Source organism: Daphnia magna, linkage group LG2 (genome assembly GCF_020631705.1).
Source record: "Daphnia magna isolate NIES linkage group LG2, ASM2063170v1.1, whole genome shotgun sequence".
Lineage (NCBI taxonomy): Eukaryota > Metazoa > Arthropoda > Branchiopoda > Diplostraca > Daphniidae > Daphnia > Daphnia magna.
In genome coordinates this window covers 7,131,454-7,155,343 of record NC_059183.1, presented here as the reverse complement: position 1 = coordinate 7,155,343, position 23,890 = coordinate 7,131,454, and the positions used below count along the sequence as shown (strand labels likewise).

At 39.9% G+C, this 23,890-nt stretch overlaps 3 long non-coding RNA genes and 1 pseudogene across 3 annotated transcripts; 3 read left to right on the top strand and 1 right to left on the bottom strand.

Annotated features, from left to right (window-relative positions):
* Nucleotides 1–343: 343 nt before the first annotated feature.
* LOC123470149 lies at nt 344–1,212 on the bottom strand. The gene is made up of 3 exons (XR_006643662.1): nt 1,008–1,212; nt 791–948; nt 344–419 (listed from the first exon to the last, which is right to left on the bottom strand). It is a non-coding gene; the product is annotated as an uncharacterized LOC123470149 (long non-coding RNA).
* Nucleotides 1,213–5,802: 4,590 nt separating this feature from the next.
* On the top strand, nt 5,803–6,304 carry LOC116926140. The gene is made up of 4 exons (XR_004395871.2): nt 5,803–5,822; nt 5,895–5,971; nt 6,068–6,155; nt 6,225–6,304. It is a non-coding gene; the product is annotated as an uncharacterized LOC116926140 (long non-coding RNA).
* Nucleotides 6,305–14,376: 8,072 nt separating this feature from the next.
* On the top strand, nt 14,377–15,215 carry LOC116926823. The gene is made up of 3 exons (XR_006643215.1): nt 14,377–14,544; nt 14,607–14,975; nt 15,053–15,215. It is a non-coding gene; the product is annotated as an uncharacterized LOC116926823 (long non-coding RNA).
* Nucleotides 15,216–19,306: 4,091 nt separating this feature from the next.
* LOC116926954 lies at nt 19,307–23,316 on the top strand (annotated as a pseudogene).
* The last annotated feature ends 574 nt before the right edge of the window (nt 23,317–23,890 follow it).

Genomic DNA, 23,890 nt, shown 5'->3' with positions numbered 1-23,890 from the left:
AAGTTTTCAAGGAGGCGGCCCGCCGTGACCTTTTGTAAAACAAACATCAACGCTCCTAGAAGCTAAAACTATAGAAAAAATAGCCATTAGACAAATGCACTTTGCCACACTTCTGAAAGAGGTGGTTAAAGTAAGTTTCTACAGAATGTTCCTTACCGTAATTTTAAAAAGTGAGACGTAATAAGGTAACTTAACATGATATGTAGCTGTCTGTAGATTCGAAGTGAACTTCATCCACTGTAGAGTTGATATGTCTCTCGTCGCACAGGAAAGCCAATGCAGCACTACCAAAGAAAGCCATTGAGTAGAAATTATCCAATCGTTCAAATTGTAGACTTACTCCACATCTCGCTGGCACATGTTCCCTTTCACAGAGTTGTGGATCTGGGACTTTCCAAGCCAGTTTCACCAGTTGTGGCCTAAAAAAAATCAACAAGCCATAACAATCAATGCCTGACAACTGAACAATCCTCCTGGGATGCCACTTACACTAAAGGGGTTGGACAACGAAGCTAAAGGGCCGGACATTCCAGCATGCACTACTGACGAATTGTTCTTTGGTTGCCCTAGACCCTATATCAAACAACGTTATCCTTGCCCATAACACATACTCATTTCAATTAGGCTAACATTTGTCTTTTCATCTGTCTCAGCTCCACACGAACCCATTGCGTTTCTAACTAACGTTCAAAATACCAACGGTTCTGAAAGTAGAGATAAACGATGTAGAAGGCAGCAGACCCACCAAAGCCCATGAAGACATCCAAGGTCATGTTATAGCTCAACTTACCTGCCCGGCTGGTGTAGAGGCCTTGTATAAAAAACAAAAGGGAAGCTGCCAGGCTGCCCACCAGAAAACAGAAGACTTTCCAGCATGGCATGATGAGCGATAAGCAAAGGACATCTTCAAATTGGTGCTTCCATAACTTGAATATGAGCCATGGCATTCTGTATCAATTAGGAAACACAAACAATTTGTAGATAACGCAGCAAGAAGTTAATCTTACCCCTTCACCTTCAAGCACTTCAATTGAACCTGTGTCACCCCTTGCTGTGTATGACACATTAATCGAGCTGTGCTCAATCTGTTCGACACTGCCTACAAATGTAAGTAAACAGGAATTCAGGTTAAAAGAAAGGCTACATGCTCAGTCTTCAGAGATGCAGAGACATGTGATACCATGTGAGCTTCTGTGTCATCAATCTTTAGTGTTTCGTCAACTGCATCCAATATATCCTTAATAGGCATATTAACTTTTCTGTTTGTGGTCCCTCCTAGAAACTAAGAGAAAAAAATAACTGAAAACATAAAAAAACACAAAAATTAAAATAGACTATGGAAATGCAACTAGAGATTAGCAATAGTTTTGTTGCATGCCTTCAGATGATATATACGATCTCTTACGAAATCGTTTTTGATTTTTTGATTTTTGTTTTGAGGTTCTGAGGGGTGTCCCTCTGGTATCCAGAGTTCCTCAGTTCTCGGGCTTTGGCTAGCCCTTTAGCCCCATCCTAGTTTGCGCTGAAGTTATGGCGGATGGTTTGGTGTTTTGAGGGGGGGGGGTACACTTTCGGTGCGACATCGGTTTTTGTTATTGATTTCTGGCGGTTACTGTTGTTTTTGTTGCTGTTTTTTTTGTTTTTTTTTGTTTTGTTTTGTTTTTTTGTTTATTGTTTTTCCGGTGTTTTTGTTCTGAGGCAGTGCTTGGTGGAAAGGGATACCCTATGTGCTTTTTTGTTGCTGTTTAGCCCCCTCCCAGTTGGCGTCATGGTTGCCTGTGTGCTGATGAGGGGAGGAGTACAATGAGTTGGCGTCGTCTCGTGGTTGCCTGTGTGCTGATGTTAAGTGGATTGTGATGAGTTGGTAGTTTTCTTCCCTTCTGGCTGTTGTTTTTGATTTTGATTTTCGTTTTTGTTTTCTGTTTTCAGGCGCGTGGCATGTTTGGGTTCTGTCTTTGTTTTGTTTTTCGTCATATACGCAGGATCAGGCCAGATTCTGTGATGTATCTTACCAAGGCATTGCTAATTTCGTGTTGAGTGTTTGTTGGTAAGTTAAAGTTTAGTCCTAGTACGTTTTCTAGGTTGTGCTGCAGTTTTTCTTTAGTGAGAATTTTACTCAGCTCTACTCTCTCCAGCTCAGTGGCTGGACAATGAAGTATGGCATGGGCTGTGGTTTCATTTTCCCCGCAGTAGGGACAGGCTGGATCTAGTTCACTTTGGAATCGAGCCAAGTTTGCTGCCAGTCTATTGTGTCCTGATCGCAACCTGAACAGGGTTCTCGTTACCTGCCTGGATTTCTGTATGTGCCATTTGAGCATGCCAGTTCTGGATCTCAGGTGAATATTTATCTTGTCGTTGCCATGTCTCAGTTCATTCATAGTCTTTTTCTTCAGGTGTTCCCGTAGGATTGCTTCTTGCTCCCCTGTTGAAAGCAGGTTGCATATTTCCTTGGTGGCGACGAGATTTAAGGATTCCTTCACGGCAAGCTGGTCGGCCCTTTCTTTGCCTGGGATACCTACATGACTAGGTATCCAGTAAATCGTTGTTTTAGTGCCTGAACTTTTTAGGTTTCCTGCTGTGCTGATAATGGTGTGTATTATTTGGTGGCTTGCTTTGTTAGGTGTCTCCAGCACTTGTACCACTGATTTGGAGTCCGTGATGATGGCTAATTCTTCTGTCCATTCATCATGGCCGTAGGTGATCTCCATAGCCCGGAGGAAGCGTGTGCTTCAGCCGTGAAAATGGAGTTGCCTTTCCTCATTGTGCCGGATTCCTCCACTTCTAGAGACGGTATGTAGACCCCGTATGTGGTTTTCCCTGTGTCTTGTTGTGCTGAGCCATCGGTGTAGGACTTTCTCGCCAAGCTTAGGTTGCTTTCGAGTTCGTGGAAGAGCGCTTTTGCGGCTGCTGAGTTGGATAGGGCTTCCATTTTCGTCATAGGGAAATATTTCAGTTCTATTGGTTGGGCAACCCACGGTGGTTCGATGCGTTGGGGGAGCATTGGTACCTCTTGTGAGAGGTCTATCCTTGCTGACATGATGTGCCCCGCTGCTGTTTTTAGGCCAGGAACATTTAGGTTTTTCCATGTTTTGGGGGTATGTCGAAACTCTCTTGCTGATGCGTACAGCGGGTGATCGGGCATTTGCTCGATTGTTATGAGGTATCTGCCAGCCAAGGTTATTCTTCTGGTTTCTATGGATTCCAGGGCTAGCTCGCATTGCATGTCCTTGATTGGTGTTGTTGCTGGTGCCCCTAGTATCGTCCTCAGGATGCTATTCTGGATTCTTTCTAGCTTTTGTTGCCTTGATTTGCTGGATGCGCCGTAGACTATTAGTCCGTATTCTAGCTTGCTTCTCATAAGGGCTATGTAGAGGGTACGTAGTGACTCAATGCCTGGACCGTGTTTTGAGTAGGTGAGGATCTTGAAAAGGTTCTTGAGTCCCAGTGCTTTTTTAATTGCGATTTCCGTCTGGTTTTCCCACCTGAGGCCTTGGTCGAACGTGACTCCAAAGTATTTAACTTCTTTAGTGTTGGGTATGCGCACACCGTCTAGGAATATCATCGGCTCCACTTGTTGTCTTCTTTGCCTCGTGAAGTTTATCAGGCTAGACCCCACATAACACAAGGCAGTCCGTCGGAGGTCCGACAGATGTCGGGGTCGGATGTTGAGTACATCTTATTGATATCCTCCGGACAGCCCGATATCCTATTTGGATGTCCTATGGATGTAATTTTTTTTGGTTTTGACCGCCCTCAACAGCGCCGTCGGACATTCTAAGGATATCCGAACGGGCTTTCATTTGGCTATAAATATGACATGTATTGGTCCTATAATCTTGAAAAAGCATTAGGCCATATCAGGATTCGAACTAGGGTCTCCCGCACCACATTCAAATATTATTCCACTGTGCCAATCTATAGATGTACTATGTATAATTTTTGAACAATACAATCGAATTGTTGTAAAACACTTTAGCTTTTTCGATAACAAATCACATACAGGATTTTTAAGAAGTCAAGATGATGTCGAACTTATGTTAAACCAGAAGTGTATAAATTGAAATAAAACAATTTATGCTAAATATTTTTTGAATTTTAAACTTCAGCATGATATATTAAGTTTAAAGTAGTTTTTTATTATTTGAAATTAAAATCCTATTATAAGTATACTTGCTTTGAATATTATTAGATGCCGAATAATATTTATTTTCTTTGAGTTAATTTCCAATGGCTTGGTTCCCGTAAGCTAAACGGAAAGCCTGTGCAAACAAACTCACGACTTACATATATTTTTTTCATTTTTTTTAATAAATTTAAAAATAAACCATCCGGCAAATAGATAATTACTCCTTTATTTTTTCAATTTTTCGTATTAAATGCTGGATTTAAAATAAAAATACGTTCAAGGGAAAATTTTGAACACGGTTAAGTTTTCCCCTTTTGGAAATTTGACAATTAATAATGAAACTTAGTCATCGGCCCCAATTAGTTCTAATCTAGTTAACCGCCCCGCACCGATAAAGTGCATTCGGGGTTGAATTGAGGGGCCACTTTTTCAACCGGGGCGGTGCGGGGAAAAATTTGAGGTTAACTCGTTTCCCCGAAGCAATAAAAAAAAAATGCCGTTCTTTCGGTTTCAAAGTAAAAATCGGGGCAAGCGGGTAGAACGAGCTATTATCGGGGTTGTTATCAGATAGATCAGGTCAATCGATAATGTTTTTTGCATTCATGAATCGATTGATTGCAATCCAATTGATTGCAAACCCCAATTGAATTCGGGGAGAAGAATTTTCCACCCTGAGCCACGCCTCCTTGGCCCGAAATGAGAAACCCGATTTGCAAAAAAGCGCCCCGATCGGCTCGAGGCCGATCCTTAAATGAAACAATTGAAAATCTTCTTGGCTGTTGGAAGGAGGTCCGTAGAATATAATCTTGCACATCCATTGCACTTCCAAGGTGACTAGCCGACGGACATCCCTGGAACTACCCATTGAGTACATAGATATCTAACGGATGTTCGGCCATGATTCGGACATCCGACGGCAGAAATGTGCTATATGGGACTTGGGAGCCGAGAATTTGATTCGCCATTTCCGACTCCAGTGTTGGATTTTTTCCATGTATGGGGTCAGTAATCTTTCCGCTTCCTCTCCGTCTGATGCTGATATGTGGAATTCAACATCGTCCGCGAAGAGGAAAGTTTGTCCTGCATCGAATTTAGGAAAGTCGTCCATCATGACTGAGAATAGTAGGGGGCTCAGCGGTGATCCCTGTGGAACTCCTATTTTTAGGGGGTAGTTCTCCGAGTGTGTATCACCAATTCTTACGCAGTATGTTCTTCCTTTTAGGAGATTTTTTAGCCACCCCAGGATTTCTCCCTCGATTCCATGCAGGCTGAGTTTGACTAATAGCCCTTGAATCCACGTAGTGTCGAAGGCCTTGGCCACGTCGAGGAAGATCGCATATGTATTTTGCGGGCGCTTTTTGTTGAAACCCTCGCGTATGTATTGTTCGAGACTAAGGATATTATCGATGGTGCTTCTCCCTTTCCGGAATCCTGATTGGTTTCTTAATCGGCATCTTTTGTTTTCCAAATACCCGGATAGTCTTTGGTTTATTATCCTTTCCATCACTTTGCCCAGGCATGAGGTAAGCGAGATAGGCCTGTAAGATTCTGGTTGATCTGTTGGTTTGCCTGGTTTGATGATTGGAATTATTGTTGCTTGTTTCCAGTCTGCTGGAACGTATTTATTTCGGAGCATGTGATTCATGAGATGGAAGACGTGCCTGCGGTTGCTCGGTGAGAGGTTTCTGATCATGAGGTTGTGGATTTTGTTCTTCCCCATTGCATTGCTTTTTAGGTTTTTCAGTCCATATTCTAATTCTTTTCCTAGAATGGGGGAATTTAGGGCATTTGGTACTTGCGAGTTGGTCCTAACGTTGATGAGTTGTTCGTAATGCTGGTTGTCGGGTAAGTTTTCTTTCTGGTAGTTGTACTGTTTTGCGGAGATTTCGGCCTTCTCTTTTTGTGTAGTAACGAGTTCGTTGTTATCCGGGTTTTTTATAGGTGAGGAGTTGTAGTCCGGTGGAGGAGCCTTCGCGACCATGCTTTTGACAAACGCCCAGGTTTTCGTGGTTGAGCAGCTAGGGTTCAGGTTATTAATGAAGTTGTTGAATGTATTTTCTTTTTCTTCTTTAATGATCCTTTTCTTTTCATTATCCAGGCGCCTCCAGATGGTTTTGTTTGTGACACAGCATATACCCCCTTTCTTGGGATCGCAAGCGTTTTTTGCTCTTCTGGCCATCATACGGCTGCCTTGCATTTCTCGTTCCACCACGGATTGGTGGAGTGTGCACTTATTTGTTGATTCGGTTTCGACATTCTGATGTTACTGTACTGTGCGCTCTGTATCATAGCTTCTCGAAGGATAAGGTATTTAACTTCAGAATCTTGGGATGAGTAAAATTCACTGTTGTTGATGCGGCCACTTATTTGCGTGTTCCAGGTTATCCAGTCCGCATCTTTTAGTATCCATCTGGGAACATGGTTGCCTGTTTTGGTTGCTTGAACTCCTATTTCGATGTGAATTGGGAAGTGGTCACTCGCTAGATCGGGTCCTCTTGTTATTTTCGACTTAGCAGCTAAGTACGGGGGCATGATGGTGAGGTCAATGGTGGAAGTGGTGAAAGAATTATAGCATTGCCTGGTTCCTAGATCCTTTGGTGTCGCTAGGGTGAGGTGGTCCAGTGTGTCCAACAGCCCGGCTATTAGACTCCCACTTCTGTTCGGATGTCGGCATCCCCCTTGCCATCTTTCGTGTTGGGCGTTGAAATCCCCACTCAGTATCTGGATATCCTCGCTGGCGTTAGCGAGGATATCCAGATCTTCTTCCTTGCACTTGGATCCATCAGGTATATACAGTGAAATTATCATAAACTCCCTTCCTGTGCGGTTCCCATCAACGAATATAGAGATTGCTGTTGCTTCGATTGTGGAAAGATGCGGCAGTGCTATAGTTGTGTGCTGAACGGATTTATGGACTAGTATAGCTACTCCTCCTCCGACTTGCCCTTGTCTGTTTTTCTTTATGACGTAGTAGTCTTTGAATTTTACTTCGAATGAGTCTTTCCAGAAGGTTTCGGATAGTGTAGCAATGTGAGGTTTGTGTTAGTGCATGTGTGCCTTGAATTGGGTGAGTGTTGTCCTGGTGAGGCTGCGGGCATTAAACTGGATGATTTTTATCATTTTTTGTTGTTGGTGGAACTGTTGCTTTTTTGTTTTTTGGGAATTGGGCCAGTGCTCTGCGAACTGGCGTACGTGCGTCTTGCCTGAATATGGGATGTTGCTGGCTGCATTCTTACTGGTATTATGCTCCTAGTTAGTACTGGGGTTTCATCGATGGGTTCTTCTTCCATCTCGCTTTCCGAGTCACTGCTCCTAGTAGGCTCCGTGCTGTCAATGTTAATTCCGAGTCGGATGATAAATTGTTCTAGCTTGTGGCTCATTATGTCGAATTTTTTCTCTAGTCGATCTTGGCTTTGTTGGGATATTTCTATCGACTTTTCGAGGCTTGCTACGGTTCTTTCCAGATTTTTTATTTTGCCCAGCTCGGTTTTAAGGCCCCTGATCTCCGTTTGCATAGCAGTCACTTGGCTTTTGAGGATTTCGATCTCCGTGTCTGGCCTTGGCTGTGTGTGTTCGTTCTTTTTTAACACTTCACTATACGACAGTAGCGTGCGGGCCTCGTGAAGGCTTATTCCTTTATCTATGGCAATTTTCGATGTTTGCTTTAGCTTGGCGAAGACTGGGCAGGTTACTGAGTCTGACGGGTGTTCTCCTTTGCAGTTTATGCATCTTGGTTTGTCGCAGGTCTCCCCTTCTGCATGGCAGAGGCTGCATTCCTTGCACCTCTGTTTATCTTTGCAGACGTTTTTTGTGTGTCCGAACCGATTACAATTAGTGCATCTCATTGGGTGTGGGACGTATGGGTGGCATTTGAAGTGCATGTAATTGAAGACTATATTGGTCGGAGGCCGTTCTGTTTTGAATTCCAGTATGACTGTTGGAGTTGGTGTTCTTTCAGTTCCTCTCGTGATCCTTCTAACGTAGTTTATCTGGTAGTCACTACCGAGGTCCTTCAGGATTTCCTCATCTGTGTCTCCCAGAGGGACTCCGTGGATTACTACCTTGCTTGTCCCATGCGATCTGGGAAGAGAGCATGATATTTTGATTCCATCTAAGACTTCTGTTGTCTTTAGCAGGTCTTGTTGCTGATCTAGGGTGCTTGGCCGGATGAAAAGATCTCCTCCTGGTGCTATACTGATTCTCGATGCAAATAAACCTAGTTTGTTCTCTAGTTCGCTTGTGATTTGGCCTATTTCTTGGGATTTCATAATCTTAAAAGTTTTTCCGTCAGTTCGTCTTATGAAGACTGGGGGCAAGGGCTGAGAAGACATCCTAGGAGGGTTACTCAACCCCCTGGTTGGTAACTCTCTTATAATTAGGTCTGCTAGAGTACCTGTAGTCACAATTTATTCGCCTCTTTCAACTTACACCTTCACCGAGTAGCAGGGAAATTTCCACGAGCTGAGTTTACACAAGATACTCGAGACCGACCACTTGTCGACCGTCTCCAACCAGAGATCAAATCAGACTCCTACGAAATCGTTTAGTTCATTCGGTGTCTTTCTTATTCGGCAGACGACTAAACAAACTAAACTAAAAATCAACAGTCAACAGCGTCAACGTTGCCATAGCTTCAATATTTTTGAACCAATAATTTTTAAAATACGAAAAGAATATTAATACTATTGAAATCAAAAATTAAAATGTTACCTAAATTTGAATACGTAGAAGAAGACAAAACAATTACTGCCGTGTGTTTGTTGATCTAGATTTTTTAAATGTTATCGATCCTAGTTGAATTACCGCAACGTATGGAGTAAACTCTGGCATCGGTAATTAGCGCTCGGCCCCGCGCTAATCGGGGAGCTTTTTAGTCGATTCGGTGCGGTGACAATTCTTATCGGTGCGGTGATTTCAGTGTTCGGTGCCTTCCCCTATTCATAGCCCACTGGATGTAATAGCTAAAGCCTGGAGCTTCCCTATCTTGCCCGTTCAATCGTTTTGACGCACTCCCTACCTCCTTTTTTCCAACATGGAATGGACTTCAGCGCGTTCTACTGGTGTCGAAGAACAACATTTTTCAAAATATAAACATGCCGTTTTTACAAATACTTCGCTATATATATAACAATTGTGTTTTACGTTTATTTTCAAATTTTTTCTTTGTTGTATGAATACAAATGCAATGTAATTATTTTTTGAAATTTTCGTTTATTTAATGTAAATATTGTATAAAATGGTGCTATCACTGAAAAAAAAGGCAAGAATCAGATAGGGTCTGGACCTAAAACCTATTCTCATTTAATGCACTTGTCAGACACGTTAACCACTCAGCTATGCTATACCTGAAATATATAATATAACTAATAAGATAACTCTACTACTAATAAGAATAATAATAAGTCTTTTTGGATTGAAAATTTTTTATTCTTGATAATACAGGGCCTTTTCGTAACTTGACGTTTAGCAATAATAAACACAAGATAAAATTGATGCTTAATAATTTTTGTTTACTTACATCCTTGTTATTCAATTAAACAGGAGAACACTTGCAATGAAAAATATTCCAAACCCGTAACTTTTGTCTTCAATTTCAACACTTCACCAAAAGTAAAAAGAACTCTAACATCAAAACGCTAAAACGACAACTAACTGTTTTTTTTGTTTTTTGTTTTGTTAACGATTGTTCAATGAAGTTCCAAGAATCTTTGGTGGTGGTACTAGTGTCCATTCGAGAATAAGCTCCTCCCATCGCCGGAGGGGTGAGTCACTTTTACAGTTCTAGACTTCAGGCTTGAACTATTACATTCAGTGGGCTATGCCCTATTGCACCTTTAAGGCACTTGATGGCACTGCCATCTAGCATGCGACCATGTGACCCTAGTCATGTGATTCTCGTTGGCCTATCAAAACACAAGGTCACTGATAAGGCCACTCGCTTATGGCCAGCTATGGCTAAGATGGTGCAATCGGTGCAGCACCAATTCTGACACCGACAGAAAAATCCCCGCGTCAAACTTCCCCGATTAATTTTTATCGGTCAACGTTAGCGGTGTACCCGATTAGAATGTGATCGGGGCCGAGCCCTACTTTTATGATTTTTATTGAAATGAAAAATAAAGTCTTGGAGTTCATCTGTCGGCCGTAATAATTATTTAAATATTCAGTGGAGTTTTACTGTCGGGTGTTTGGGTTCTAGTGTCGGGTGGTGGGGTTCTACTGTCGGGCATTAAATATCATATTTAAGGTATTGGAGTTCTATTGTCGGACAAAAAAATATATTTTTAAAAATCATATTAGTTCTACTGTCGGGTGGTGGGGTTCTACTGTCGGGTGGCGGGGTACTACTGTCGGGTAAATGTATCAACAATTTTTAAATATATTTTTAAAAGTTGGGTTCTAATGTCTTTGGAGTTCTATTGTACATGGAGTTCTACTGTCGGATTTACCAATAATTTTTGAAAATATTTTTAAAAAGTGGGGTTCTAATGTCTTGGAGTTCTACTGTTTTTGGAGTTCTACTGTCTTGGAGTTCTACTGTCGCCATACCATTTTAATTTTTTTTGTGGGGTTCTAATGTCTTTGGAGTTCTATCGTACATGGAGTTCTACTGTCAGATTTATCTAAAAATTTTTAATATATTTTTAAAAGCTGGGTTCTAATGTCTTTGGAGTTCTATTGTACTTGGAGTTCTACTGTCGGATTTACCAACAATTTTTTTAAATATTTTTAAAAGTGGGGTTCTAATGTCTTGAAGTTCTACTGTTTTTGGAGTTCTACTGTCGCCATACCGAATTGAGGTGCCACTTTTTCAACCGTAGCAGTGCGGGGAAAAATTTGAGGTTAACCCGTTGCCCCGAAGCAATTTAAAAAAAACGCCGTTCTTTCGGTTTCAGAGTAAAAATCGGGGCAAGCGGGTAGAACGAGCTATTATCGGGGTTGTTATCGGATAGATCGGGTGAAACAGTCAATCGATAATGTTTTTTGCATTGATGAATCGATTGATTGCAATCCAATTATTGCAAACCCCAATTGAATTCGGGGAGAAGAATTTTCCACCCTGAGCCACGCCTTGATGGCCCGAAATGAGAAACCCTATTTGCAAAAAAGCGCCCCGATTGGCTCGAGGCCGACCCTTAAATGAATTGGCTGTTGGAAGGAGGTCCGTAGAATATAATTTTTGAACATCCATTGCACTTCCAAAGTGACTAGCCGACGGACATCCCTGGAACTACTCATTGAGTACATAGATATCTAACGGATGTTCGGCCATGATTCGGACATCCGACGGCAGAAATGTGCTATATGGGTAGAAGTCTAATGTTTTTGCCATAACCAGCATGTGGTGGTGCCCATCGTATTTTATCGTCCATCCTATGGATACACAAAATTTACGTCTGTTAGACGTCCCCATAAATGTATCCATTGGATGAAAAATGACGACGAGAACTTATGAGATTTAACCTCTCCTTTTGGCTTAAAATAATCACGCAGTACATAATAAATTTTGAAATCGAAGCTGTAATATAAAAAATATTCCATTAATTTCTTTGTTTAATTATCGTATTTCTCGTCTAATTTTTGAGATAATTACATCAATTGGGGATAAGTTTGAATTTTAAAATTAATCTGGCAACAGAAAATGACAATCGATCATTGGGGCAGATTAAACGTCAACGCCATTTTTCAGTCGCCATTGACCACGTCGTTGGATTTTAGTTTTATTGGTCTCCGATTCTTTATTTGATTTCCTTATTTATTAGGCAAAATGGCTTCTAATGCTGTTGTAAGTAATTATAATAATGTTTATCTTAATTTTTGTGTACTATTCATATTCTTCTCCCTTTATCAGAATAATGGGAAATTTTACATTGTCAATTTAATTACCCAAGAGGGTCAATATGTTGCCATCATACCAGACTTTTGGTTCTTCGATGACTCTTGCTACTACCCTAATACGGGGGGAGATATTGCTGCGTCCAAACGTAAGCAACCAGAACGTTCTTGGACTCATTACAAGTGTAGTTACAGAGGAGAATTTGGCAAAGTAATGTTTATTTTCATGTGAAGTCAGATTTGTTAACAAATCTTTTTTCAGAATCCTTCAAAGAAGCTAGGAAACGTTTACCAAGAGCAGTAGAGTTTTCTGACCTGAATAGGGGAGAACGGGGTCAAACTGGACAAAAAATTTCTTTCCTCTTTATTTAGATTTCTATGTTCTTTTTCTAATATTTATTTTTAGTTAATGGTGCAGCACCTTCTTGGGTAACTCCAAAAAATTTTTGTAATTTTTAAGTCTTAAAATAAACGAGTTATAAGGATTTTAATGAAGTCGGTTTTTTTTAGTTTTTATTTAAACGGCGGGGCGAAACTGGACAGGGACGGTGTGAGATTGGACACTGCCAGTTTTCCTCATAAGGAGACATAAAATAAATTTTAAAAAAATATGGGTAGACTGCTTATTCAATATTTTATTCATTCATATTGAAATATTTGCAATAGAAATGAAAAATATAGAGTTATGTCATTTTTACGAAATAGGGGGCTGAAATGGAAAATTTTTAGGCGGGTAGAGTAAAATGGGAGGGCTTAACAGAGTATCGAGTATCGATTTGTCAAACGGGCGTATATGGCTTCTCCACAAGCACCTCCCACTCCAATATCGAAGTTGTCCGATATGACCCCAAAACTGTGTGTCCAAAATGACCCAACCCGGTGCTATTTAGTATTTCGTTAATAACTTAACACTGGAAAGGCATTAAAATTTAAGTTTTTTATCAATCATTAAAGAAATGAATTGGCTATTTCACATATCATTATTTTATTCATTTGTAGTGTTTTTCACTTTTAAAATGCTTACAGTAATAGGGAAGAATATTACATCAAACAGGGCCATTTTTTAAATTCTGCTATAACAAGAACAATAATGATTCGATTTTAATCAATATTTTTTCTAGAACGTTAAACATTGCAGTCTATACAAAAATTTAAACATTTTTTTTTTCCATAACATGTAGCACTTAGGGTCTTTGTCCCATATGACCCATGTCCAAGTTGACCCCGTTCTCCCCTACTGCCTCTGAGGCTGATGACAATATGTATGGAAGGGGTAAAAGGAAAAAAAGGCCACGTCAAGTCTACTCACCAGCTGAAGATTCAGCGATTGAAGAAGATAACATCAGTGACACCGAGAACAACACTGTAACTCTTCCACCTGTCCCTAGAAATTTTGCTGCGAGCTTCACTAAGTCATGTAAGAAACTTTATCTCTATTGAACTACAACATTGTTACATTATTTTTTCTTATTTCTAGTGTTACAGTCTAACAACAACTTGCAAGATTCATAAAGCCAATTTGCTACCAGTGGCTTTCTCACATCTACACAATATCCAGACGAGCAAGAAAGTCAAGTTATTAATTCCTTGAATGGATCTCCAACCCAAGGCCAAATGGAAGCTGATGATAGCAATACCTTAAATCTGTCAAGCTACAATAACACTGCCGCTGCTGCTCCCTCTGTATCTGATAGATCAATCATACCATTGCTTCCGGTAAACAGTACTGTTGCTGATGCTGCCCGTATACTCGCTACGTCATATACGCAATTGCTTCCGGATAACCGAAATGCCTTACCAACGGGCGTGTGGTCTCATTCACCATCATTGTCACCTGCTCATCGTACATCTCCACTAGCACATGTTAACCGGCGATTACCTACAAATATGGAGCATCTATCACTTCCATTGAGACAATCTCAGCAGATTCAATTGCCATCTCAGCCACAGTCTAATGATTCAAACGACAAGGAGGCAACGTTCAAACATAGAGTATTGCGTTTCCTGTGTCAAAACTTGGGAAAAACGGCTCAGTTGGAAGCAAAAATGGATATGCTGATTGCCAAATCCAATAATAATTTATCGCAATCAGTTATGGAAAATGATCAGTCTACTTTAGTGGATATGTTTGAATTGCCATTAAAGACCCGCGATGACCTTGTTGCCTATGAAAAACATTTGGAGACAAATGCTGATCAAAATTTAAAATTGGTAAAAAAACTTCTACATATTTATTTACTTTTCTTTAGTTATCTTAAGATTTTTTGATTGGTCTATGCAATTTTATTCTTATTTCAAAATTAATTCAACATTACTTAATAGTGTTTACCTATACGACTTGCGTTGTATATTTGTATTTCAATTTTTTGGTGGTAAATATGACACAAATTTATGTTTTTGTTTAAACTTAAGGGTGGTTAAACAAATTGGTGGCGAAACCCTTGCTGTTGCTGTAAAACGTGCCTGGGAGAGGGTCCTTTCACTCGAAGTTCGAGCCGTCGTAAACTGGAGTGGAAAAAAAAGAAAGGACAAACCCCAAAAGCATAAGTTACAGGGAATGAAAGTTACTGAAGCAATTTTTAGTATGTATTTAAACAAGCTATGTTTTCTTTTAGAACTCGTTATTAACTTATTGATTTTACAGCAGGAATTCGCCATGCGAAAGAGTTTGCTCAAGTTACAGACAATGCACTTATGAAGGAAACCCGTAATGCTGTAAAGCATGCTGCAGAAACTGTACGGAATAAGACGGGAATTGTCCCAGAGAAGCCTGGTTCTGACAGCAATGATGAGTAACGCGACCCAAGTAAGTTTTTGTTCACTTCTATTGATGGTTAATTAATAATTATTTAAATTTTTTCTTTTCAAAGGGTCATTGGTGTAGAAGAGAATCAGCTTGTACACCTTTCCAAATTAACTGTCCATCAAAACAAACAACCAAGAAAAGTTCAAGTACCTGGCCTTGCTCAAGTTGCATTTAATGCCTCCTTCCGGGTGTCTTTTTGGTTCTCGAGTAATTATCTTAAATAATTTGTATCTATAATGTTACTGTTTATTTAATTTACTTTTATTTTACTTTGATTTATTCAGTCTCGGATTCCATATTCAAGAGGAATATGATGTTCAACGTCTATGTCGTATTGAATTGCGCAACAACGTTGATACCGAAGAAACTGAAGGATTAGAAGAGGTAGTCGAGTTTTTCATCAAAGAGGAGGCGACATTCATCGAAAAGTAGTTGCCAATACTATCGACGATCAACACAAAATCTTCTTACGTCATACATCTGCAATTTAAGGAAACGCTTCTTGAGTTTAAGTCCATGCGCGTATTCTACCGATTTATTGTGGATTTGTTGCGTATAATTGAAATACAAACATTTAATCGAGGGTATACGGTTTAGTGAATTTTACTTGAAGGGCTATGCAAGTACAAATTATGTCCAATTGCGACGGGATAGGGATCAAAACAAGAAGTCCAGACGACGTCTATTTGGTGATGGCTATTTGTTGTCGATGGTTGGATGTCCTATGGACAATTTTTCATGACGTCCAAAGGACGTCCCAATTCCGACGTCGTACGGCGCGACGTTAGGATGTCCAGCGCCCATCCTATGGCAGTCGGCTCGGACGTCCGAGTCGGACGGGTCGGATGGGTGACGGACATCCTATGGATATCAGTGTGCTACCAGGGGAGTTTAAACTGAACTTGTCAAAGCACTCAAGATGATTCTGGTAATGGTGACACGGTACTTTTAGCAGTACACGAGTAACCATCCGTAAAACTGAGTATTCAAACTACATTAACTGCAATTTTGAAAACCTTTGTCTGGTATCGTCGTTTCGTTGGCTCTTGGTGGAAAATGCAGAAAATAGATGGGATGCATACAATACAATACTTTGCAGCGTTGTACTGTTTCATCTCGTCACTTGCATGCACTTGCTGACATGCACCAGAAATTCGTTAAAACTGAACTTGCAAAACACTCGAGATTATGATGGTAATGGTGATTCGGTCCTTTTCAGTTCACGAGTCACCATCTGTAAAACTGGGTATTCAAAGTACATTAACTGCAATTTTGAAAACCTTTGTCTGGTATCGTCGTTTCGTTGCCTCTTGGTGAAAAATGCAGAAAGTAGATGGGATGCATACAATACAATACTTTGCAGCATTGTGCTGTTTCATCTCGTCACTTGCATGCACTTGCTGACATGCACCAGAAATTCGTTAAAACTGAACTTGCAAAACACTCGAGATTATGATGGTAATGGTGATTCGGTCCTTTTCAGTACACGAGTCACCATCCGTAAAACTGGGTATTCAAAGTACATTAACTGCAATTTTGAAAACCTTTGTCTGGTATCGTCGTTTCTTTGCCTCTTGGTGAAATATGCAGAAAGTAGATGGGATGCATACAATACAATACTTTGCAGCATTGTACTGTTTCATCTCGACACTTGCATGCACTTGCTGACATGCACCAGAAATTCGTTAAAACTGAACTTGCAAAACACTCGTGATTATGATGGTAATGGTGATTCGGTCCTTTTCAGTACACTAGTCACCATCCGTAAAACTGGGTATTCAAAGTTCATTAACTGCAATTTTGAAAACCTTTGTCTGGTATCGTCGTTTCGTTGCCTCTTGGTGAAAAATGCAGAAAGTAGATGGGATGCATACAATACAATACTTTGTAGCATTGTACTGTTTCATCTCGTCACTTGCATGCACTTGCTAACATGCACCAGAAATTCGTTAAAACTGAACTTGCAAAACACTCGAGATTATGATGGTAATGGTGATTCGGTCCTTTTCAGTACACGAGTCACCATCCTTAAAACTGGGTATTCAAACTACATTAACTGCAATTTTGAATACCTTCGTCTGGTATGGCACTTTCTGGTGCACTTGCTTCTTCCTAAAAGACAATGGGGTCCATTAATGTGTTATCTCGATTCTTTTCTTCACAGTTCATTACAGGAATCTAGTGGGATTTATTGAAAGCCCTTTGTTCTTACACTCAATAAGTTTTTCTAGAACGCGGTTCAGCTTCTTTTTAGCCTCATAATCTCTGATGATATCTAAAAGGTTGAGCCACGAAACCAGGTATTTTTCCCAATCCCGGAGAATTTCGAATAGATGCTGGTGGCATATATGGTTACGCGCTTCAAGAGACACGTTCAGAGTGTTTTCGATGTCACCGGGGAATTCCCCGTTGGCAAAGAAATTACTGTCAAGTCTTGAAAACATTATAATTTCTTGCAGATTATCGAATATATCTAAAGAGCAAAGGAGAAAGTCGTGGTGTTTGGAGGTTAGAAACTGCCTGATAGACGGCGCCACAATCTTCAGCATACAGGCGAAAAGAATTTCCATCATGGCTAATCCATTTCCTTCATTATAATCTTGGGAAGCTAATCTTAGCGACCTCTTACATACCACTGCCTTAAATTTACCTTGAATCATTTGAGAATGCACTTGCCTGATTGAATATGAAGCTTCTTGGTCATCAACAGCCTCGCAAACCCTTGCCCAACAGCAGAGAATGCTCTCCCAACTACTGTAAATCGTCCATAAATCGAAATGACACAAATTATTTCGTCCTTTAACGGCCTCATACAGTTCGTCCGTTGAGATTTCATTCAAGAAATGCTTATTATTTTTCTTTTCAGAAATTAACTCGTAGATTATTTGCTTAAAGTCATTCCCTGTGGCGGATAGTAGGTTTCTTTTCAAAAAGTAACGTTCAAGAGCAGGTGAAATGCATTCATTTAGTACGAATAAAAGGCAGTTTGCGAACAAAACTGCCTTTCTTTCGTCCTCCAGTGTCAGCATTTGAACTTTGGGCTGATTTTCTTCTGTAGACGGCACGTTGGTTAACCAGCTATTTAAGGAACAGTTTTTAGACATATTGGGTTTTTGGGAGGAGTTCGCCGTGTTTTCTGGCTTTAGCTTAACGTTCTTCTTTTTCTGGTTTTCATATTGCGTTTCTTCGAAAATTTCTGGTTTCGGTTGGTTTAACGAGCAAGACTTTGTGCCATTCGTTAATTCATCGTTACTATCATATTCTTGTAGAGAAGGTTCATCGAAATGATCATTAACGACTTTTTTACGTTTTTTTCCACGTCGACGTCTTTTAGGACCACCCGCTTTAGTAGTTGGGTTCAAGTTTGAGTGTGATGTCTTCAGCTGAGTGCATCTTTCAACCAATACTCCAGGTATTATCAAATTTAAAAAACGTAATAAAACGTGTCGTAATCCTTCCATTGTGTAGATAGTTAAAATTCTAGAGGGTGTTCGTTGCTGAATTTTGACTTCTTCTTATGAATGCCAGTGTTAATTGGCTCGATAGCAAACCCTCTTTTCCCGAATATGCAATTTTCCAATAAATTCTAGTTGCATGACGATGTGTAAAAAAAATGTTGCTATCGTTGTGCTATATATTACACACATATTTCAAGTAAAAAAACACGTAAAAAATATCATTTGTTAATTTATTATACAATTGCGAAAACTAATCAGATTTGTAGGAGAGATGGTATCAGGGAATAATAGTTTAAAGGTATTGTATCGTGTACTGCATAAGAATTTCCTATCTGCAAAAGTGTCGTGTATTTCAGGAACGTAGGCGGCAGCACCTGTCCGCAGTAGCACAGATAAAATCATTAAAGCAAGTCGTCGGTATGGTAACTGATCAGCGAGGATCTATTGTGGCGCCTCCTCGTGACAGAATGCGGTTAGATTTAACCAACAAGGTATCAACAGATAGACCAAGATCGGATGCTGAGTTGCCAAGGCTGAATTCCGACCTGGGGTATTTTTCCTCTCGGGCCCTATAGGAGGGAAATGAAAAATAATATATTTAATTAAGTTGTAGTTAGTTTTATTACAAAATCTTTTGGAATCGTGTACTATACCTCTGTGCTGATATAATACACAAAATTTTATCTCCAAAAAAGCTGTTATTTTTCCAGGAAACTTTTTGAAAGGTACTTGTTTACAATGTACCGTAGCAGACGTAAAGTGATTGACTGTGACTAGTGACTGTAGTGTCAAACTGTTTTCGTTTTTTATGTCATGAGTAGTGTAGTTTGTGATGTCAGTAATTAGTTATTTGACACAATTAGTCTTTTTAAGTTATCTGATTATGCTAAAGGATTTTTTCATAAGGAAAAAGAAATTTACTTAGAAAAACGTCTGCTTCTTGTTCTACAGTTGTAATACGGGGAGGGGGGGGGGTGTTGTGGAAAGGTAAACAAGTACCTTTCAAAAAGTTTCCTGGAAAAATAACAGCTTTTTTGGAGATAAAATTTTTTGTATTATCAATAATTGCAATTGTATCATCAATAGGACCTGTAAAGAATAAAGAAAAAATGAAGTGCAATTGTTGAAATTGACAACTATAAAGGTGCAGATTTAGGATATTCTATTGAAAGAAGTACATGGATACCTATTTGACACTCATGGATTAAGGTAAATATGCTTAGTGCTGCTCAACCTGTAAGACAGACACTTCCAAGTTCAGTCACTCCTATATTGATTGGCCGATGAATCCAGAGTAAGGAAATCTATGAGAAAAGCCCAAAAGAGGAAAGGAAGAACAGTAAATAGTGCCCAATCTTTTCCAACCTGCTTCTTTTGTTTTGAAATAATGGCTAACATTTAGTTGTGTATTGTTGTGTAAATTACCTTCATCACTACAAGTGACCTAAACACATTGTCAATCAAGAATCAACTAGGCATGAAACAAAAGTAAATTTTTTTTCCCCATGTGTTTTCAGGTCAACCGTTACCGTCAACTTGTGATAGACATCGTCAACGATGAGGAGACCCTATTTTAGAAGACAATAACGTGAGGACCAGATTTACTAGAGCGAACAATTTCCAAATCTAGCCAAACCACTCTACCGCCTATTAAGTTGCAGCGGTGACAGTCAGCTTGCGTTTTTATTTATTTATCTATCTTCTTTGTTTCTAATTCATGTATACGTCTTCAAGTTGATGTGCATGGTGGTTGTACGATACGTATGGGTTCCCTATCGATTTGACACAACTTATGAGCGAAGAGAAAGATTTATCTATTGATATGGCTGCTAAAGAAGAAGCCAAAAGCAAGTGCAGGTATGTAATACATAAATTTAATATTTATTCGTTTAACTATATTGCGTGTTATCTTGTGCTACTTTCTAAAAGGAAGGGTTCACGTGTTGACGACACCATCGCATTCAATGTCCACGCCATCACCAAACTGCTAAAAAAAGGGTTCCCCCGTACGGACGATTTCCTTAAGTACAATTATAAGGGAGTTTCCGATGAGGTCGATAGCCCATATGGTAATTCATTCTATTGGTGCAGGAATTTTTTAAAGATTTTATTCAACAGAATTTGATGCATGCACCAGCAAGGTTATCGCGATCTTTCAGAAGGCTTTCTACCAAGAGGTGACGAGTGGTGTCGAATGCGGAATTCTTTTGGATAGAACATCTTACTACACTTAGTCTGGTGGCCAAGCGAATTATGTTGGTTTCATAACCAAAGTCGACGATGAGGTGCGTGAGCTGCCAAACACCTAGCTTATGCCAACTTATAATCGAGTACAAAGTTACCCATTTGGGCAACTTTTTTTGTCTGCTACGTGTTGGTGATGAGGTTAAGCTAAATATTGATCAGTCTAGAAGACGATCGATAATGAGCAATTACACGGGAACCCTTGTTCTGAACAACCCATTGAGGCAAGTCGTCGGTATGGTAGCTGCTAAGCGAGGATCTCTTGTGGCTCTTGCCCCTGGAAAAATGCGGTTTAATTTTACCAACAAGGTATTTATAGATGCTTTACTTTATGCAAATAAAATAATACAATTTCATTTGTTTTAAACCTAGGCTGCAATGTCCTCAGAGCAAGTTAACGTACCTAACGTATTGCAAACGAAATTATCGGTAGGAACGAAGAAGTGTACACAAAGGAATCGGCTTTAGTTGTCACCAAAGCTGTTCAAGGACTTCGTGAGCTACTCGAAGAAATCTACACTAACCCAGTACGTGTTGTTTCAATTGGAAAACCTGTTGAAAAGCGTGAAGTAGATCCAGAAAATCCGGCTGGTAATTCCACGTCCATCGAGTTTTGCAGTGGAACGCAAGTTCTGGAATTTGGAGGTTGGTCATCAAAACGTCTGATGCCTTATCTTTTTATTCAGACACATCAAGTGGTCAGTACATATTGATGATTCCGTCATATCTTCGGAAGAAGCTACTAAATGAATCCGTCTTATTGTTGCCATTACTGGTCCAGAAGCGTCCAAAGTAATTATGTTAAGAACAATTTGGGTTGTAATAGTTAATAGAATACGTTTTTCCACAGGCATTGAAGAAAGCCGAACTTCTCCAAAATGAAGACGATGTCGTGTAAAAAAAAATTTCTCCCTACATCAATCAGGCCGACAAGTCCCTGACTGCTCGCGTAGTTACAGATCTATCCGACGATGTATCTCAAGCCAACATCGCATACTGGTAGAAGGACGAACTCCGTAACTTGCTGAAGGGTTTGAAAAAGCGCGCCGATGATGTTGAACGTGGAATTAAAGCTGCTGTCGTGAGTGACGTTGCTGAAGCGGCCAAGAAATTGATCGGAGAACGTGTCAATACTCCTTTCATTGTACACGAATTCAACGCCTTCTCCAACAGCAAGGTAGAATAATTTTCCTGCCATCAAGATCTCTTATAAACCACGTCGTGATTTCACAGGCTCTTGATGGTGCGTTGAAGCAAATGAAATCTTTATCGTCGGAAACTGCTGCCGTATTTTTCAGCGTGGACGCTGAAGCAAACAAAGTTAGTGTTGGCCGCTTCACTAAAGGTATAGATGGCAGTTTACAATCTTAATGTGTCAAATATGTTATATTGGTGATTTAGGGTTCGAACGATTGTGGTCTGAAAGCTAACGAATGGGTTGCCGATGTCAGTGGTCTCCTAGACGGAAAAGGCGGTGGTAGTGCTGTATCCGCCCAAGCAACTGGAAACAATCCTGCTGGCCTGGCTGAAGCTATGAAGAAAGCCGCAGTGTTGGCCTAATCAAAACTCGGACTGGTGGCTAAAATTGCGGCGTCTACAGCCAAACTCGGGTTGGTTGATATAGAAGCCGAAATAAAACGTAACCCTTTTACCAAATACATCCACATCCAGTAGGTATTTTGAAAACGTTAAATGTTCTGTCATTTGTTCTTTGAATGTTGCCTAACAAATTGCGGTCAGTAAATATCTTTGCGGTCTATGATGACATTGTTATGTTGCCCCCCCCCCCATTTTTTTTATGGTAAGTGAATCATTAGTTGTCCTTCAAAAGGAATAACAATGTCGTTAGTCACTTTTAATCTAGTTTTCCCTACTAAACCATTTGGTTTGCATGTGAAAAACTAGTTTTCAAAGTAGTTCAGATGAACAGAGGTATGACACTGTTCCTTCTGATAGGGCGGAACCTGTTGATGGACCAACATTATTCTCCACTTCTGGAAGTGTTGGTACGAACATTGCCTTAATTGCTTCTCAGTATGCCAACACGAAATTGAACGTGGTAACGGAAGTACTGGACTTGCCATCATCAACATTCATCTCATATAAGGTAACTTTCATCCTTTGTCTAGTTTGGATCATCAATCAAATGAAAATATATATTTAACAGTTTCCTGCATTGTCTGCCGGAGATGTCCATGTATCGGGGCTCGCCGAGGTATCCGTTTATTTGGCTCCCAAATCTTTGAAAGGAAACAGTTTGTTCGAGGAGGCTCAAATTCTTCAGTGAATCAATCTAGCGGAACATGAACTACTGCCTGCTGTTTTAGTTTTCCTAGATGCCTCTTTTAACGCCAAGCCGGTGCGAAACCGCGCTCGTCAAGAGATCCAACATTATCTAGAAATCCTGAACAAAATTTTGCTAACTCACACATATCTCGTCGGCGAAACTGTAACTCTCGCGGACATAGTTGTTGTCTGTACCCTTGCTCCGGTTTTCCAGCTTGTAATGGAGGGTCCTAGCAGTTCGAAGTCGACTAACGTTCTGCGATGGTTCAACACAATTACATAGCAACCGATTGTCAAACATGTCGTCGGCGATACCAATTGAGGGGCTAAACCCATAAACGCAGCTTGCCACTTAGATCTGTCGTTGACACTTAAGCAACTGTGCACTTTTTTCACGTTGTTCGTTTTGTCTTTATAAAGACCAATTGGGATGGTATTTTATTTGTGAAAAAGCATTATACTGGAAGTGTTGATTCATTTCCTCATTGAACTTCCCTTAGTGCTCAGTGCAGTTTTGTATTCCTTTGGTATGCGGGTAATAAAATTGGATATTGTCTTTATGTTTGAGGAAACAATGCACAAAATGGTTTTTACTTTTGCTCTAGTACTCAGTTCCTGTGCCTAAGACAATGGAGAGGTAACAGTGCAAATGAACAGTAACTCTAATAAGTAACATAAGACATAGAAATGTAACATAACTAACAAATATTTACCAAACCTTTCATTGCCTTAATCTTTATTGTTCTCGTTGAATACGACATTTGCCCTTTAACGATGGGTATTTGTCTTTCGTGGAAAGCACCGAAACACAATTGCATTGGTTTATTTAAATCTTATTCAGCAAGACTCTTAGAAACATTATCTCCATCTTCTTCGGCATTCTCCATTTTCGCAAACAAAACCAAATTAAATGTCGTTACCTTCAAATAAAACTGGAAGCACAAATTCAAAATTAATAAATAACAAAAATTCGTCTGCAAATTTTCTATATATATTTCAAAAACTGACAACCCCGTAGTCCCATAAGGAAAACAAGAGGAATAACTGCAGTTTGAGCTCGACCGTTTGAGCTCGCTCATGAATTCCGTGTTGAGTTCGATTCGACATTTCAATTGTCAAAGAAATTGATACAAA